The sequence below is a fragment of the Aethalodelphis obliquidens genome, unplaced genomic scaffold (genome assembly GCF_003676395.1).
Source record: "Aethalodelphis obliquidens isolate GAN/ISIS:26980383/991018 unplaced genomic scaffold, ASM367639v1 scaffold15, whole genome shotgun sequence".
NCBI classification, from domain to species: Eukaryota; Metazoa; Chordata; class Mammalia; order Artiodactyla; family Delphinidae; genus Aethalodelphis; species Aethalodelphis obliquidens.
In genome coordinates this window covers 8,568,127-8,587,715 of record NW_020837959.1, presented here as the reverse complement: position 1 = coordinate 8,587,715, position 19,589 = coordinate 8,568,127, and the positions used below count along the sequence as shown (strand labels likewise).

The following is a 19,589-nucleotide window of genomic DNA, read 5'->3' as shown; positions in this document are numbered from 1 at the left end:
ATGGTCGTTTAATTCCAGACATTGCAAGTTCAAAGGCAGCTAACCCAGGGGGTGTAATTCAGGACTAAAATGCAAGCTGGGCTCCGTTTGTCAAGCCAGTACCCCGGGCATCAGCCTAGACTAGGAAGGACATCTTCTAATTGGTTCCCCCCTAGGGGCTGCCTTTTTCTAATTTGCCCTCCAGAGGTAGTGCCTTTTTCTAATTGGTCAGACCAGAGGCTATGCTTTTTCTGACTGGTCAGCCTAGAAGGGGTGCCTTTTTTCTGATTGGTCCATGCAGAGGAGACCTTTTTTTTTTCCCTTGGTTTTCGCGGAGCACTGAAAGCTCGGCCTTCCTGCTAATGCACCCACCAGATAAAGGAGACCCGTGACAAGTGCCCATGAGACCAAGGGCATCCATCTCTAAAGACAAAGTGTATAGACATGAAAGATTGATCAAAGAAGATAGATTCAGAAGGAATGGTAGGTTTTGAATACAGTACCAAGTTTGATGTTTAGATTAATTGCGACTAATTTTCCACCTTTTTCTAATTGGTAAGCCCAGAGGATGCCCGATGATATTCTAAATAAATTGTTTGTCGTTCCTTGAAATCTGAGTACTCATCACTGAACAAATGTCTTTGTACCAGAGTCCATTCTCAAGCACCACGTCTCTCCAACCTATTAAATGTCAATGTCTGCAGATGAAGAATATTTGTCTCAAACATACAAAATCAGAACGGCATTCAACCAAAAGCAGAGTGGACCACTGGTCTGAATCTAATGTATTTGAGGATTAATAGTTCTATTGATTTAAAAAATGTTTGCAAATCTATATCATGCACGCCTGCGATATTAATTCTGGCACTTAGCCAGCCAATTCATGAGAAATTTGGCCAGCTTCTAGGAGTGTTAGAAAATCTGTTTCCAAGTCTCCAGAGGATTTCAGCTTTGTCTATGTGAGACCAACCATTGAAAGTTTAAAAATTCAGACCATCTACATTAATTTTATGTCCCCCTCTCTCTGTCCTCTCTTATTCCTCTCTCTTTCTCTCTCTAACATGGAACCTGCATGAACACACACATAATCACAACTCTGGGAACTTAATTTTTCCTAAATTGACCATTCATTTTTGTCACGTTTAAAAAAGAAGGGAGAAACATGGTGCTACCTGCAAAAAGGGCTTTTGTGGGCGTTTCTTTAAAAACACTGGCTTTAGGGACCTGAGCACGTGGTACAGGTTTGGACCACTTTCACAAAATGCGGCTGAGTAAAATCCTGTGAGGTTTTGCCAAGGCCAACACCTCCTCTTACCTCCTCTCCACCACTTCCATCCACACTGGAATTATAGATAATGAACAAGTTAACCAGCAAGCCATGAGCAAGAAGACTTCCTTAACCCCATACACTCCCCAGTGTTATGCTTGAATATCTAAAATTGGACTCATTTGTGAAATCATAAAATGTATTTTCATTTTAAGCTATTCTTCACAATAACTTGTAAGTGCTGTCTTTTAACTATACATCTATTATAATTTCTATCTTTTAAATTATTTTTCTGTCTTTGATTCTTGTATTATTTTCTTTTTATAATTATTCTCATTTAGAAGTGCTGTGCTCTCAGAACATGGTGCATTGAGGCTTCCACAGCACCTGGCACACGGTAAATTTGTACTCTCGGGTAACTCTTAAGATTTTTCTCGTTCTCTTGGATGATCTGCAGTTTCTCCATGGTGTGCTTATGGGTGGATTTATCTTTATTGACCCTGCATTCTAAGCAGTGGAGACTCTTCAAGTCCAAAATTCTCAGTCATTACCTCTTCAGATATTTATTCTTTGCCATTCTCTCAATTCTCTTTTCCTGGAAATTCTAACACAGAAATATCGATTCCTTATTACTTTATGTCTTGGGTTCATGATTTCTTGTTCGTGCTCGATGTGAGTTGTGTTCTTGTTTCTCTGCTCAAGCATCTTAAGCATACATTAAAGTCTCTGTCAGGTTGTTCTAGCAAGTAAATATAAGATGGATTGAATTCACATTCTGGTGGTTGATTTTCTTAGTGGTGTTTCTTAGCATGTGATTTGAATGTGTGTTGGAATTTTGGCTTTTAGAAGGTGCATAAGAAGATTTCTCTTTAGATTTTTTGTTTCTCTCGCTTTCCTATTCTCCCTCACTCTCCCTAGTGGTTGCCTCTATCCAGCACTTCCCAGAATCACAGTCCAGACCAGAACTGATGGCATTGCTGGTACTCACAAGCTTCAGTGATACTCAGCATACTGTACATCCAATCCCCAAGGCAGTACTTGATCATGCCATGGCTGCCTTTATCCTTTCTTTTCCTAAGCTCATAACTTCCCAGGTCCCAGGGGGCAGCAGGAACAATGGTGTTTTAGAGTCCATTGACAAGACAGGGAGTCCCATCCCAGCTCCTGACCTCCAGATCCCATTACACCTCAAGAACCAAACCCCCAGCTGCTTCTGCCCTATCTGAGCCTCACTGTGGCTTTCACCTCCACCTTTGTTGAAAGTTTCTATTCTATTTCTGGTTCATGAAAATATCAATCTTGATTTTTGAACCTAGATATGTAACTTTGGTTTCTGGTTTTTGTAGTGTATGCATTACTGCCATGTGATTGGAGTAGAAAGGGTAACTTAATACTGTGCCATATGTATTAACTATCTAAATATCACCAACTTTAATGATAAGTGTTTATCAACAAAGATTACATGGAAGAAGCAACAAGGGGTGTGCATCTATTTTTTTCTGATTACTATGGAAAATAACAGCTCTTACTTCTCTATTGCCTTTTTTTTTTTTTTTTTTTTTTAGTAATCTCTATGACTTTGCAAACTTTTCCTAAGCTCTGGCATCAATATTGGCCTACTACAGACTAGCCATCACCACTGAGTGGTTTCACATGGTCTGAAATATTTTTTTCTTGTTAAAGACATTTTTGGTTGCAAGTGACAGAAACACAACTCTAACTATTGACTCCAGTAAGTATGAGAAGAGCAAAAATTTCACTTATTCTCAAGGATGAAAGGAAAATGGGTTTTCCATCTATTATCTCTGTTCCTCGCAGTGTGTCCTGCATATTCTACCAGAGCAGCTTCCTCTACAAGTTCGGGAAAAAATGATTCCTGGAAGCCTTGAGGCTTCAGGAACAGAGAAGGTTTGAAACTTTTTCTCCAGACCCAAGTTTAGAAATTCCAGGGAAATGTACTGATTGATTCAGCTTGGGTCAGTTGGCCACCTCTGGGCAAATTGAAAGTGGGTCATGGGTGTAGAGTGTGTAATAACATGGTAGCACTCATTCAAACCACATGGATAAAATGGGACGGTGCTGGCAGACCCATGGCAGACAAGAGAATAGATTTCCATTACGGCTTTTAAATAAACATAAAAGTAAAGATTATGTTTGAACTCTCAGGACACAAAGATTGTTGCAGTTAGTGTTTGATTCAGGAAGGAAAAATCACTCTGTCCTCATGACCCAATCACCTTCCAAAAGCTCCTCCTCCAAATACCATCACATTGGGGATTAGGTTTCAACATATGAATTAGGGGAAGACACAAACATTCCATGTACAGCAGGCATCTAAGTGGCCTCTTAGGTATCAATTGTCATCTCTTTAAGTCCAAGCTGGTGGCTCTTTGTGCAATACAGTTTGCAGTACAATTCTCTCAAAAACTTAGGCAGCTTAAGGTCTATTTTATCCCAGTTTGTTTTGTCCCGTGCCCTACACCCAGTATAAATGCAGCTATCTTGTATTTGTAAGACATTGATGGGAGAGCCACACACTTAGTCTCTTTTTCTTGAGGTGTTTTGCCCAAATAAAAGTATTTACTGGGAAAATATTAATCTATTCAGAAATTTGAACAATCATTGTGACAACCATACTCTTCACTTGATCCTTACCTTAAAACTAAGTTCTAATTGGCCTTTGATATTCAAATAATTCCTCAATTTCATCTTTCAATGTTTGAGTTTCTATTTTCAACCTACGAGTCCCTGAATTTATAGACTGTCTCTATTCTTTTTCATTCTTGCTGGCAAAACAGCCAGTATTGTTCTGATCTTGTCTCTTCCTTGTAATAAGCTTTCCAATGCAGCCAACACACGCTACTAAGAGTTTGTTTTCCCATAAAGCTACAAATTTATTAGACATAAAATTTTTCTTTAACTTAGCACAGGCAACAATTTTACTAAGTAATTTGCCACTACATAACATGGATCACCATTCTTCTAACCTCTATTATCTGTTTTGTTGCAAACTAACGCCTCGCCCATAAACAAAGGCACATATTTTAGGTTGTTTGCTACAATATCACTTCAATCCTGATTCCAATTTCTGTTTCAATCAGATAGATCTGATTACACTGCAGTAATAAACGACCCTAGAATGTCAGTGGCTTAAAGCAACAGACGTTTATTTCTGTCTCATGTCATTTGTCCGTCACAAGAAGGATGGTAGCACTGATTCCCATCATTACTGTCCTCATGCTGGGTAGCAGGCTGATAGAAGAGTCACTCTCTGAAATAGTACCGATAACCGCAGCAAAAGAAAAGAAAAGCATGGTGAAGCATGTACGGGCTCGAAAAGCTTCTTCCTAAAGTGATACTCATCACTTCTGCTCCCATGGTCACACACACCTGAGTTTCACATAGTAGGTAAGTGTAATCCTAAGGTAGGAAGCAGAGCTAGATATTGGTGGAAGATGTTAGAATCTATCATTAAAATCTACCAAGTAAAAGTAACCTACTTACTACTACTAAAGGAGATCAAAGCCAAGCTTGAAGATTTCAGCTAATGGAAAATATGAAAAGAGACATAGGAAATCTATATCAAAGTAAATATACAGGATTCTAGAATTAAAACACGCAACTGAAATTATTAAAAACCAGAAGGACAGGTTTAAGAGCAGTTCAAGCCAGGCTTAAAGCAGAATGTGTGAACTGGAAAAAAATAACTATGCAGCCTACCACTAGACAGACAAAGACACGGCTAAGAATCAAAGAGGATGTCGTAGATTCTCCATTCACAAACCTATGTTAAAGGAAGCAATAAATACTCTCCAGGGAGAAAGAAAATGATCACATTTTTAAAGGTTAGAGATGCTGGAAGAAATGAAGAACAAATAAAAAGTGATAAGTAAAAGAGTTAAACCAAGTAAATACTGACTCTAAACCAGTAACAGTAGTGTCTTATGGGGTTTATTTTCTATACAAAGAGAAATGAAATACATCTTAACAATAGTATTCGAGCAGGTAGGGGATAAGTGGAGAAAAAGTCTTCTCAGATACTTGCATTTCCTGAGAGGAAAGAAAAAAAATCAACTAACGTTAGACTTTGATACTTTAAGAATTCATGTTGTAATTTCCAGAGTAACAATGAAATAATAAAAATAGTATATGACTTCCAAAATAGTGGGAAAGTATGATCATAAATAAAAATGATCAATACTAAAGGAGGTGAAAAAGAAAAAAACATAAAATAGATTCAACAAATAAACTACACATAATAACATGGAGAATTTTAACCCGAATATATTAATTATATATTAAGTGTAAATATAGAAAAAGATTCAGATAAAGACAAAGGCTTTCAGATGGGATAAAGAACAATAACAACAATGACAACTATAAGTTGTTTTTAACTTATAGTTGCACACTATAACTTCTTTACTTTGCACACTTGCAACATAAAAAATCAGATCAAGAAAAGCCAGCATACCAGTCCCACAGTAGCCCCTAGTCACAGTTATCTCCCTCCAAAAGCAATGACTCTCCTGGCTTTTAAGACACTCACTTCCTTGCAGGAGATTCCAGGAAAGGAGCCTGAGGAAAAGCTGTCAATTAGGGAGAAGGAAATCATGGAGTGGAGTGTAACAAGCCAAGACAAAAGAAGTGAGTATTCCGGTGGGAATGGTCCAGTTGAAAGAGAGAGAAGTACAGCTGGAGGGTGGAGAATTCATCACAGAGTACGAGAAGGCTAAAAGAGATGGGATGCAGAGCCCAAATGAAGGGTTGGAAGCTTTGAATTTTTAGAAAATGATCTCCCTCCCTCTGGAGGGAAGAAGTATGGGTAGGTTTCTGGACTTGGAAGTGAAAAGATGAAGAAATTCCTAGCTGATGATTCCAATGTTTAAGTGAAAGAAGACTCAAAGTTAAGAGTAGGGATGAAAGTATAGGCAGGGGAAATAAGCAGTTTGTGGAGAAAGGAAAAGGAACAAAATAGTTAAAGAGTGAGAAACAAGACAAAGCCTGCTGAGTTGTTAGGCTGGGCTGAGTGCCACCTTGGAGTTTTATTTAATTTATTTAAAGGGAAACCAGTCTGCCTGGCTGCATTTCTCTTCTCCTCCTGCAACGTTCTTGTGTGTGTAAGGACAGAACTCATGGTTGGATGGTTGAGTCATCACAGACTGGGGTTTGACCACACAAAAATGACAAAAGGAAAGAGAAGAAGGTTAAGGAGATTGCAAGAGAGTAATAATAATGAGTAATAATGAGTAGTAATAATAATAACTAATAATAATGAGTAGTAATAATAATAAGCAAAGGGCTCTGAGTTGCACAAGGAAGAAAGTGAAAACAGGTGTGTATGTGGGGCTGGGGGAGTCTTAGTGAGAAAGCACTGGGCTAGGTTAACTGGAGAGAATTCATTGATAAGAATTTTTGCAGTAAGATTAATTGAGCCCATGAGCTGTTAGGAAAGGTGGTGGTTGCAGAATTGGGATAAATTGAAGATTTCAAAGGTGGTACCCTTTCTCCAAATGACAAGTTTCAGGTAGGACTGTGAGAGTGGTAGTCCGAGGGGGAGGGGAGGAAAGAATGATTGGGGAAATACTGGTTAAGGAACCGAGAGGCCAGCATGTCAGATGGGACCTGCACTAGGATGTCAAAGTCTCTGGGAAGGATGGTGTGATTCAGGGAGAAGGGGAAGGCTGTAGCGAGAAGGCTTTCTGGAATGAAGGACAGAGCCCGGAGCCAGTGGACGAAGCAGTGAGGGAGAGAAGAGAGTGATTGCACTGGCTGGCATCTGCATACACCGGAGACTCATAGGGAAAACCTCAACGGGTTCCCTTTCCCTCTGGTTTCTGGTTCAGCCATTGGAGAGCCTCTCAGGAGTTTGGAGGCAGGGAGGCCTGAGTACTTTTTCCCCAGGTTGCATCAGGCTGACTGTGTCTCTTGGCTGAAGGTCACTAATAACTCAAGGCAGCCAATCCTACATGAGTGTCTTGTCCTGGGTTTTGATAACAATTCCCTCCTGTCTTTCTTGAGGCCACCAACATTACTAGCTCCAGGTTTCTGCACTATTCCATGTGGTTTCTCTACACTCTATTTATATCTTTGTAAATGCTCCCTTTTTAAAACCCTCTTTGGATTTTCCTACTTTGATGCGCCATCTGTTTCCTTGCTGGGTCTCTGAGTGATACCACGATAGAATCCAATGGCGCGCCATGAAGTTTAAAAAGAAAGGAAGCAAGGAAGGAAGGAAAAGAAAGAGGAAGCTTAATGTTCCAGAAGTGGTGATGAGAATTAAGGAGGATGCCTACCCCACCAAGTGTCTTGGAATCTTGTGGTGCATGAGAGAGAAAAACAATGCCTCCAATTGGGAACAATGTCCTCAAAAACCTTCCAGGCATCCGTTAGGGCCACAAGTGGAAGGAATGACAAAAAAAACAAAACTTGAGGATGGAGGGGAAGATGGGACAAAATGAAGGAAGGTGTCACACTTCTTAGATCCTGTAGATCTATGACCATAGACGTATTCAGCTGCGAATATGCATGATTCTTCAAGACAAGGGAAGAATGACCCAGGAGGCAGTTCAGAGATCATCAGAGCTGTCTCTTCAGCTTCAAAGAGGGGGGGCCTCATCTCAGTTTCAACAGGCAAGATGGCAGTCACCTGGAGCCTTGGGGACGCGACCTCTGCCCAGCAGAGCGTCAGAGGCAGGACCTCCCCCTCAGTGGGTTTCAAAGGCAGAACATTGAACCAACGAGGATTATTTTTGAGGTTTAAGAGCTAATATTTACTTGCTTGGGATGCATCACCCCTTCCTTCTTCCCTGTTTCTCCCTTTTGGAGTGGGAACGTCTATCCCAGGCCTATCTCACCAGGAAGCACATGACTTACCTGGTCTCACAGGTTTGCAGCTGGAGATGAATTTTGCCTCGAGTCTCACCTACTTCTGAGTTAGATAATATTTAGACTTTGGACTTAAGATTTTAGAGTTGATGCTAGAAGGAGTTAAGACTTCAGCGCTATTGGGAAGGAATTAATGTATTTCACATGAGAGGTGAACATGAATTTGGGGGGCCAGAAGCAGGATGTTATGGGCCGAATGTTTGTGTCCCTCCCAAATTCAGGTTGAAGTCCTAATTCCCAGTGTGATGGTATTTGGAGGTGGAGACTTTGGGAGCTAATTAAGTTTAAATAAGGTTATGAGCGCAGGGGTCCACGAGGTGGGATTTGTGTTTTTATAAGAGAAAACACTGGAGCTCATTCTTTCTTCCTTGTGAGGACACAGTGATAAGTCCACAAACCAGGAAGAGAGCCCTCACCAGGAACAGAATCTGCCAGCACCTTGATCTCGGTTCAGCCCCCAGAACTGTGAGATATGATTGTTTAAGCCCCCCAGTACTTTGTACAGCAGCCTGTACTTTGTTACAGCAGCCTGAGCTGACTAAGCCAGAGGGGATGTGGCCAATCACAGAGCAGGAACTTCAGAAAGCAGTGACAGGAAAGGAGGGAGGGTTGCAGATTGGGAGAGATTAGGGGTACACAGAGAATGTAACGGTGATTTGAGGTGGTAGCAAATGCCTGCAGAGGTTTGGAAATCTGGGGGGTGATGGAAGCAAATAGGGAATCAGGCACAATAGGATTCAAGGCAGATGGGCTTGGGGTTCTAGCATTGTATGATGACCCCCAAACATTTCAAGTGCTGATACTGAAATTGGTTACTCAGGTCATAGCAGTTTTTTATTTTAGCAGGCAATGGGGCAAAGCCACTCCTGTAGGCTATGGTAAGTGGTCTAGCTACAGATAAGGGGCACTTCTCAGAGTACAAAGGTTAGGGAGCAAATCGTAGAAAGTTTTTTTAAGATGCAAGAGACTGGGATGTGTTTAATAGCTGATGGGCAAGAGATCAAGGCAAAGCAAGAGGTTGAAGACACAGAAACAGAGAGAGGGTGATCAAGGACGGGAAGTCTCAGAGGCAGCTGGATCCTGACGGCGGGCGACGGGACTGGTCTCTTTCATTCTGGTGAGAGGGAGGTATTTTGCTAAGATGCCACAAGGATCTGTCGAGAATGACATGTAATGCATTATGCATATTAGTTACTCACTATGAATTAGTAATAACACACCGACGTAGCAAGCTCTGGGCTGAACAAGTCTGTATCCTCCTCGTTGCCCTATTGACTTGCCATGGGATATCGGCTTCTTTTTTTTTTTTGGCCACTATGAGTGTCACCAGTGGCTCTCACCTGTGAGCAAAGCCGTGCAAGACTGCATGTCTTCCATGTATCTGAACACTCAAGGTAAAAAACAGGAGTCTCTTCTCTGCCCCCTTTTGGTCCAGCAGAAACATTCTCCATGCTGTGATGATGTTAAATATCTTAAAGCTCCTATGATAGGAGGAGCCCTTAACTGCTTGGAGTCCAAACATTTTTGCTATGATGCTTCCGATAGAATACCGTTACACATGCCCAGGCTTTAGTTTAGCGAGGTAACTAGTTACACTAACCCCCATGGAAGTGGTCGCCATATAGCACATTAAGAACAGAGACAAGAAAGTCAAAATCAAAAGATCAGAAGGATGAATAAAAGGAAATGGGAGACGTAGCGGTATTTGTGCAAATGATCTGAAAATCGGAAACCAAATCCGAAGTAAATCCAGACAGATCCCATCTCCAAGTCTCAGCTCCAAAGGAGGCAGAGTTCAAGCCAAAGGGAATATGAACTGAGCAAGTCTGTAATGTACAGCACAAGGTCAATAAGCCCATCCAAGTGTTGCGTTACAAAATAAGAGTGAAACATAAATGGGGAAGGGGCCAGAAAGGTTTTCTCAGCCTGTCTGCTGCAGGCATTAGATCCATGAGGGGTAAAGAAAAAAGCCCCAGATACCCAGAAAAAAGGGAAAAGAAATATTCATACTAGTTTGGCAAGGAAGAGTGCAGTGGGAGGGGTCACCAGCTGAGAGCATAGGAAATTGCCCAGCACCCTGTCTTGGGCATAGACCAGAAACTATTTCCAAGTAATTTCTGGGACAAATGCTATTAATATTCTACCAGTGGCTCAAGGGAAACTTATTGAATAGAGGCTCAGGGACAGGGCTGCTATGCCATAGGAATGGTCACATTCCCATACAATAATGACCTGAGTACAATAAATACATATAGTAAAACTTTGATGTAACTTGATTAATGTACATGACCAGGTGTATATTGCTTCTGAAGAAAATATCTCCCACTCAGGATACAGAAAGTGAAGCTGATCTGAGAGAGGAAAAGGTTTCTTCCATCCTTGAAACTCAGAAATGCTAAGGTTGAAAAGATAAGGCTCTGGTTCCCCGAGATGGTGAAACTGATCAGGCAGGAGAAGCCTTGAACCTGGATGGGTAGTTGTATGCATGTGGGTAATTCTATTGAGGGTAATTCTATTGCGACTACTCTGCACTAGGATGCAATCTCACATCACTTTAATGTCTCCAAATTCAATTTAATCTGGCTTGGCACCCATATGCCAGATTGACATGAAGTCAGTCCATTCTCAACCTCTTGGGGGTTCTCCCCCTCTCTGTTGGATAGTCAAAGAAGCTGAATATCCTGTGTGTCCCCAAGGGTTCCCCACAAATGTCCATTCCTAAGAAAGGAAGCGGACATTTCCTTCTCACTTTGGTCTTCCAACTGGCCCTCCCCCCGTCAACAAAATAGAGCAGTCACCAGCTGCAGGCTCAGGCCCATCAGATCCTTTGAAAGCTGTGCTTCAGGTGCCCTGACCCGGTTGACCCAGTGGCAGGACCTGGGCTTGGTTTTCCAGTTTGTACACCAGCATTTCCCAGAGCCTGGGGCCACAGCAGAGATGTGCCAGAACACGTGTCACCTGCCCATAATAAAGCCCACACCCACCTTCCCCTTTCCAGGCTGCGTTTCTTTTCCACCCTGGAAATATCAGCTCCTTCCCTCTAAAAGAAAAAAAATGATTACTCAAAAGAAGGCCCTGGACTTTTGAGATACAAAGAAAACCTTCTTCCCCTCTCTGAGAGAAAGACTTGGAGCTTAAAAACATCAAGGCTTTTATGCCCGACCTGAGAGCAGGGGGTAGAGGCAATAATCTCCATCCTTCCTCCTTCTAGTTGAGTAAACTGGCTCCCCACACACCCAACAGCAAGAAAGAATTTTTGGCGGGGGCGGGGGGATGTCTGAAGGAAGAAAAGAAATGGGTAGAGCTGTCTTTATCAGATCACCCCTACTGTGTCTAAACTCAAAAAGCTGTGTTACCAATGAGTGAAGGTGAACCGAGATCACTGGTATGGAAGGTCCAAGAGTCTGTGGGCTCCATTTGCACACCTGAGACAGGTAGCTCAAGCACCTGTGTGTCATGTAGGAACATGTAATCAATGATGGTGACTCCGCCCCATGGAAGGAAGTATCTGATTGTTTAGCAGCACCAGAAAGCAGCCAGGGGTCGAATCGGATTTCCAGGTCACCAGGTCTTTTAGGGAGACGGTACCGAGGTTGGGAGGCCCGGGCCCAGTTCTGGGGACAAAGGAGACAGCACTGGGGCAGCTGGTCGGCCTGTGTTTCAACAGTGACACCATGTGGCAGCAATGGCTACGGGGACAGCGGAGGTCCATTAGACTTCTGGTTTTCTGTCTGACATTATTGACTGGTGACTACGTGAGACGACTGACACTTCCACTGAGAAAAGCCCTCGGATTCCCGCACTGCGCACGGGTGCAGGTGTGCATGCGTGCTCTGGGTCGGGGAGTTGATGGGAGAAAATGGCCAGGGCCAAGGAAGGAAAACCTTCCCTTCCTTTCTTTCCAGATCTCTTATTGTTAGGTTATCCCCATGTTTAAAAAAAAAAAAAAAAGTGAAACTCAGGAGTTTGGGAGTTTCTTGAACAGGTGATAGTCCTGGGCAAAGCCTTAAAGAGTTCTCCTCGTATCCCAGGTAGAGATACGGTTCTGCAACTTATAGTCTGACCCAGGAGCAGTTGTATGACCATTGAGTGGAAAGTCATTCTCTTCCCCTACAAAGAGGGATGAATTAATGTCCTAGCTATAGAAGAGACCAGATTGCCCGTGGGTGTGAAGGGTTAGGTTCCATATATCCTTAAGATATTGTATTCAGTGTTGAAGTTGTGTGTTTGTTGCATTTGTAAGACCACTGTTACTTCTTGGTGAATTCTCATGCCATTTCCCTGTGCTACAAGGAAGATAGAGGATCTCAGAACGTCTGTATGAGAGTCTAGCACCAGTTTGTGTGATGCCATCTCCTCTCCCTCCCCACTCCTGGAGTCCACACATTCTCTGAAGATAAGCCAGGCGTATCTTCCCAGGCAAAACTAACAAAATAAAATCATTCTAAAGAAATTGTTTGAACTGGGAACACAAAGGCCTGTAGTCTGACGGTTGGTGCCTGTCCTTGAAGCTCTCCTCTTCCTTACACTTGAGGGCCCATGGTCCATGGTAGGCTATTGGCTCATCCTAAGAGCAGGGACCAAGATATGCAAAGGGCAGACCAGCTGACCCGACACCCAACACACACTCACACACGCACTCAAACACGTGAGGGTTTGACAGAGTTTTCCACACACGGTGGGTCCTTCACAAATTTGGTGGAGAGATGGGCACGATACTCACCAACAGTGGTGAGAAAGATTAATTTGGGGACAGGAAGAGGGAGTTCAGAAAAAAGTTACTATTTTAAGTGACAATTCAAACCCAAGCTGCCTTGGCTTCAGAATCCACAAGCCCACCAATCCTCTGTACTGAGTCAAGTGTCATTTTATAAGAATAAGGGAGGGCTTCCCTGATGGCGCAGTGGTTAAGAATCCGCCCACCAATGCAGGGGACACAGGTTCGAGCCCTGGTCCGGGAAGATCCCACATGCCGCGGAGCAACTAAGCCTGTGTGCCACAACTACTGAGCCTGCGCTCTAGAGCCTAGGAGCCACAACTACTGAGTCCATGTGCCACAACTACTGAAGCCCGTGTGCCTAGAGCCCGTGCTCCACAACAAGAGAAGCCACCAAGATGAGAAGCCCGTGCACTGCAATGAAGACCCAACTCAGCCCAAAATAAATAAATTTATTTATTTTAAAAAGAATAAGGGGGAAAGTAAGAAATTTAGTTTTAAGCCACTCGCCTATGACTAGCGCAAACAACAAAGATTGTCACATCCTCCAGGCAACCCCAAGGGGTTCACACATAGAGATTTAGGGCCCAGTCTCAGAGTAAAACAAGTGCCTGTTTCCCTGGCAAGGTTCTCTGCATATAGTTCATTCGGGAACCTCAAAGGAGACAGTAGCTCGCCTAGGACAGAAGTGTATTCCTTTTTCCTCCACTCAAATGCCGTCTTGAACTCAGCCCATTCCTTCTCTGAAAAGACCTTAAGGTACAGGCTGTGAAAGGGTGTATGTATGGAGACAGCAGGATGTGCAACAAAAGCACAAAGGACTTGGACTTCTTTCTAAATTCCAAGATTAAGATTCTTTGCTGTGGGAGGAGTCGCAAAAGACAGGACTGAATGTGCATGAGTCCAGGCACCAACATATTGAAATCCGGTCTTCAAATCTAACAGATGGCCACAGCCAAGAGCCCTCGAGTGTGTGTTCGAAGTACACATTGTGAGCAATTTGGCAAATAAAATGTTGCCTGAGCCCGGACACTTTATATATGGCAGCCTGTGTTTTCAGAGTCACTTGCTCAAAAGCCAGTAAGGTTAACAGAAGTGATGAAACACTGTAAACATCAGAATTTCATGGCAGAAAGGGGGGGGGCAAGCAGGACTGAACTCCTTTGGCTAGACTCAAAGAAAAGAGGTACTGGAGTTGTAGAAATCCAAGCATTTCAGAGCCAGAAGAAACCCTATGTTTCTAATTCTATTCTCTCACTTCCAGGAAAGACTGTTTTGTTTGTTTGTTTCTTTTAATTTACACTTGGAATTTTCCAGAGAAGACTCTTCTAGTTTCTTTGTAAATGTATCATAGCTCCTCTCAAACTCCACCAGTTACCTGGGGGCTCAGAGGCTTTTATCTTTGTTTGTATACCTAGTTGCATACATTTCTACATTAAAAGAGATTTTTCTTTTTGCCCGAAGTATAAACTCAGCTACTGAACTACACTCAGGAGATCGCTGTAAATGTAAATCAGAACTGTTGATGATATAAACAATAATCCAAGGTTTTTAAAAGGCTTAGTTGAAACAGCACATATGGTTGATATGAACTTCTTCACCATGAACTAAACCCAGATCCATAGTTCTAAAAAGGTGGAAAGCCAATAAGCTAATACCATGTTCAGTATCTTCATTCCTTATGCAATTTCCATGTCTGTGGCGGTCACTTGGCTCTTAGAGATTTTAACCACTTCATGCATCCAGAGGTATTTGCGGGTTATAGTCTCTTTTTTTTTTTTTTTTTTTTTTTGCGGTACGCGGGCCTCTCACTGTTGGTGGCCTCTCCCGTTGCGGAGCACAGGCTCCGGACGCGCAGGCTCAGCAGCCATGACTCACGGGCCCAGCCGCTCCGCGACATGTGGGATCTTCCCGGACCAGGGCACGAACCCGTGTCCCCCGCAGCGGCAGGCGGACTCTCAACCACTGCGCCACCAGGGAAGCCTTTGCGGGTTATATTCTCGTAATCACTTTTGCTGCTTTTGCTGGGGTTCCCTTCTTATCTGAACTTGCCTCTTATAGCTGTTCTCTTATCCTTGTGCTGACACACATAGGAAACAGAGCCCCTTTTCTTTTAAATGCTTTCCCCCAAACAATCCATGCAATGCTTTGTGGGTGGAGTAGACTTTGCTGAAGACAAGAGGGCAAAAGAAGGGTTTACTGTGTGGGAGTGCGATCAACTTAACATGGGAAATTAAACATCCCTGTTGTGAAAGTGGCTTCCTGTTCCGGGGATTACTCACCAGCTACATTCCCTGCAGGCCCAGTCTCTAGCCAGGCGGCAGCTTCCTGCCCCCTCTCACCACTTCCATTCCCACGTTTTCCCCTCTCTGCTCCTGAGCTCCCTAACTTTTGGACTATCTGCTCCTCTTACCTAGAAATTTAAATGAAGACATTCATCACCCACTATGAAACTCTGGGTCTACTTTTGCTTATCCTAAATGTTGTTAGTATTTCTGCTCAAAGGAAGGGCTTTCTAACCTGGGTCTCATCCAATAGCAATACCAAGGAATTGGCCAGAGTTTTGAAATTTTAGTCTTTTGTTTCTATCTCTTTTTCTCCATCTTTACAAAAGGCGAAGAGCAGTACAGAAACACATTTTCCCCCCGAAATGCCTTATTCCTCCTTGTACTTATCCCCAACAGCTGTTAGAACAACAGTCAATTTTAGTTTAGAATAACATTTTTCCTTCATTACATAGAAACTAAAACTGAAACAAAACAAGAGAGAGTGAGGGAGCTGCAGGTAAGTTTACCCAGTTTAGGCCATTTTCAAGTATGTCTCATATGGTTGTAAACCAACTCTCATTTTCCTAAAGCTGTCATACTCTATGCTGTTCAGTTGCCCAGCGTGGTAGACACTAGCCACGTGTGGCTATTTAAGTTTAAATTTTCATTAATTAGAATTAAACAAAATTAAAAATGTTATACCAGCCACCTTTCAAGTGTTCAATAGCCACGTGCAGCTGGTGTCTATTCTATTAGGGCAGAATTATAAAACATTTCCATCAACACAGAAATTTCTATTGGATGGCGCTATTCCAGGTGGAAAAAACATGTTGTACTCTCTTTTGCTAACCTGTTCCACAATTTCACAACACATATCTAACCTGTGGTTAATCTGGTGGAAAAGGTATTGAATATACCGCAGTCGAGGAGATTCAGGTTTTAAATCATGAGCTACATAATGAACAAAATACTATCTTTGAATTTCGGAATACCCACCAGCAAAATTTGATGTCTTCTCACTGCTTCTGGAACATTCAAAAGAATGCCAACTGATGACTTTGTTAGCTGACATAAATATGCTGACTGAAGTTGGGGGAGGTACAAGTAAACTCCATCACAGTGATCCAGGACATTCAAAATGAAGAGGTCAGGCATTTACTGCTTAACTCACCTCTTTATCTGAGGCCAGGTGAAATATAGCAATCTCAGTCCACTCTTACTCCAGCTGGTGAAATGTATTAAAAAGTAGCACATCAGTTAGATTTTTATCCTCTGATCAAAGTAATTCTAATGAGATAATTAAAAGAAAATATTAATGTCTCCAAAGAAATCTTAGGAGTTCTATAATTTATTCATAGATTTTAATGCAGGGACCTTCCTATCAATGAAAAAAATCACACATTAAAGGAAAAATGTAATTAATTAAAATAGATTTACAATAATGCCTACATGTATATGCATTGCACTTTTTCACATAGTATCTCATTTAAATTCTTGACAATTTCCTGGAGTAGGTATCACAATCCCATTTTACACATGAAGGCTTTGGAAGATTGAGATCATTCTTAAAGACCACATACCCAGTAGGTGCAGAGCCATGTTCCCCAAAGCTTCTTCACTCTACTGTGCTGCTCTAGAATGTAAGAGAGTTGGGCATTCAGGGAACACATGGAATGTCAACTCTTTGCTATTCATTAAAGCTCAAGACCAGCTGATGGCAACCAACAAGGAGAGCAGTCATCCACCCCCAACCTGCTGCTAAAGAGAAACAGAGGGTCCCGTGAGCCCCAGGATTGTCAGTGATCACACATTTGACACTGGCATCCATGAATGATAACAAGCACCACATTGTTCATTTCCAAGTTCACTGTCAATAGAAACACACCCTTCACTCGTTCAACAAATATGCCTTGATCTCTCTTTCCCAGTGCAGGACCTCTGCTAGGCACTGCACTAGGCATATGCTAGGGTGTGGTCCTTGTATCACAGACTTAGTTGACTAGGGGCCACTAAGACTTGGTGTTCTCGCCATGTGATGCTTTAAGAAGATGCTTACTTAAAAAGTCAATGGAAGTTCAATATTGGCTGAGGTCTGTTGAATTTTAGGTGCTTAAAAATATACCTAAACTAGTCACCTCACGAATCCATTAGGATGGCTACTATCAAAAACACAGAAAACAATAAATGTTGTCAAGAATGGGGAGAGGGGCTTCCCTGGTGGCGCAGTAGTTGAGAGTCCGCCTGCCGATGCAGGGGACGCGGGTTCGTGCCCCGGTCCGGGAGGATCCCACATGCCGCGGAGCGGCTGGGCCCGTGAGCCATGGCCGCTGAGCCTGCGCGTCCAGAGCCTGTGCTCCGCAACGGGAGAGGCCACAACAGTGAGAGGCCCGCGTACAGAAAAAAAAAAAAAAAGCCCTGGGAAGAACTCTGGCTTGGGTCACATGCCCATCTTTGAGGACAGAATGGCTGAATATTATATGATTGCCTGTTCCCCACAGAACAAAATTTTCAAGTAGGGAGAGGAATTGGTTCTTTCCACCCACCCCCAAAGCATATTACCAGAAAAGGCCAAAGGTAGATTACGGAACAGGAACCATAAAACCCACAAATCTATGATTGACTTTGTATAAACCATAGTGGTTAGAGGCCAGTAGCAGTTTTTCTGTATAAGCTGTAGCCCCTACTCCCTGTTCTCAAATCAAACCTTGGGTCCTTTGCCTTCTTTTCCTTTACCACGTTATTCTTGCCCTGAGAATGGCCTTACCATCTCTTTCCCCACTACACTCACTACACTACCACCACTTAACCTATCTTGATTCTTGCTGGGCTTATCACTTTCTAATGTTTACAGTATTTCTCATATGCATCTTACGTCCTCTACTATACTGGAACCTCTCTGAAGACAAGCACCAATTCTTATTTACCAAGGAATATATTGCACATAGCAGAGACCCTAAGTAAGTGTGATGAATAAATAGTGAATGAGTAAATGAAATAATTACTAGAAATGATACATTTTAAACAGTGACTAAGATTTCAATAAAAAAAACTCAGAAAGCCCCTAAATAATTAATAGTAAGTCTCCTGCCAACTCAAGAGTTACATTTAAACTAACTGTAAGTTTGCAAAATTCCTTCCCTTCTTATGCAATATTAATGCTCCAATTGAATGATACTATTAATTTTTGATCAACTTTAAGAAAAGGAAAAGAAAGAAAAGACTGTAAGTAAAAGTAGTGCAAGATTAATTCAAAATAGTGACTTGCTTGTATACTTAGAAACAAGTACATCACACCTTTCAAGGAAAATTTGGCAGCCATCCACCACATTATTGGTACACTACTAATTTCTGTAGCAAATAACACAATTTCTTATTAACGTTACCATTAAATCTGTATTGAATTAATTTTCGATTGTCAATCACACCCTCAAAACTGGCATCAATGGGAACCCTTATTGCAAATGGAACAAGTTTGATTTTATTTTTCAAGAGCAAAGGTGCTTGTACATCTATTATACTTAGAGAAGATGGAAAATTAGAACAAGAAGAAGAGTAGCAGATACTTTTCCAAAATGACTTCCTTATGGGATTCCATATGACCTGAAACTCTCATTCTTCAACTCATTATTGGAACATATATCTATAGAGTCACTGTATATTTTTACTATTTTCTTGATTATAAAATACTGCATACCAATTGTAGAAAATTTTGAAAACATAACAAAGATAAGAGTTAATTTACCTCTCATGACCAACTTTCCCTTTTGTTCTATCCTGAAATTTGCCCTCAGCCACAAAGAGCTCTTTTTGCCCAAACACTGTTCCATCCCTTAAACAATGAAATGCATCTAAGTTTTAACCATGAAGTTAAATAACTCTTTCCTGAAGGCTTGAGTGATGACAGGAGTAACGAATCCTCCTACTAGCAGTGGCCACATTAAAAACCAGGGCCCTATATATCCGAAGAAAATTCTGATTCGAAAAGACACGCACCCCAATGTTCATTGCAGCACTATTTACAATAGCCAAGACAAGGAAGCAACCTAAGTGTCCATCAACAGATGAATGGATAAAGAAGATGTGGTACATATATACAATGGAATATTACTCAGCCGTATAAAAGCATGTCATTTGCAGCAGCATGGATGGACCTAGAGGTTATAATACTAAGTGAAGCAAGTCAGATGGAGAAAGACAAATATCACATGATATCACTTATTATGGAATCTTAAAAAAAAGGGACAAATGAACTTATCTACAAAACAGAAATACAGTTACAGATGTAGAAAACAAACTTATGGTTACCCAAGGAGGAAGGGGAGGGAGGGATAAATTAGGAGTTTGGGATGGGCAGTTACAAACTACTATGTATAAAATAGATAAACAACAAGGTCTTACATATATATCACTGAATCACTTTGCTGTACACCAGAAACTAACAACGTTGTAAATCAACTACACTTCAATTAAAAAC

At 41.9% G+C, this 19,589-nt stretch overlaps 1 long non-coding RNA gene across 2 annotated transcripts in view; it reads right to left on the bottom strand.

The window, feature by feature from the left end:
* LOC113625382 (uncharacterized) overlaps positions 1–19,589 on the bottom strand; it is an 84,301-nt gene that overhangs the window by 11,206 nt on the left and 53,506 nt on the right. The window contains exon 4 of one of the 2 annotated variants that reach the window (XR_003434647.1): positions 16,268–16,340. The exons of the other annotated variant lie outside the window; for it this stretch is intronic. This is a non-coding gene — a long non-coding RNA (uncharacterized LOC113625382). Of the gene's footprint in view, positions 1–16,267; positions 16,341–19,589 lie in introns of those variants that run through there. 2 annotated transcript variants of the gene reach the window in all.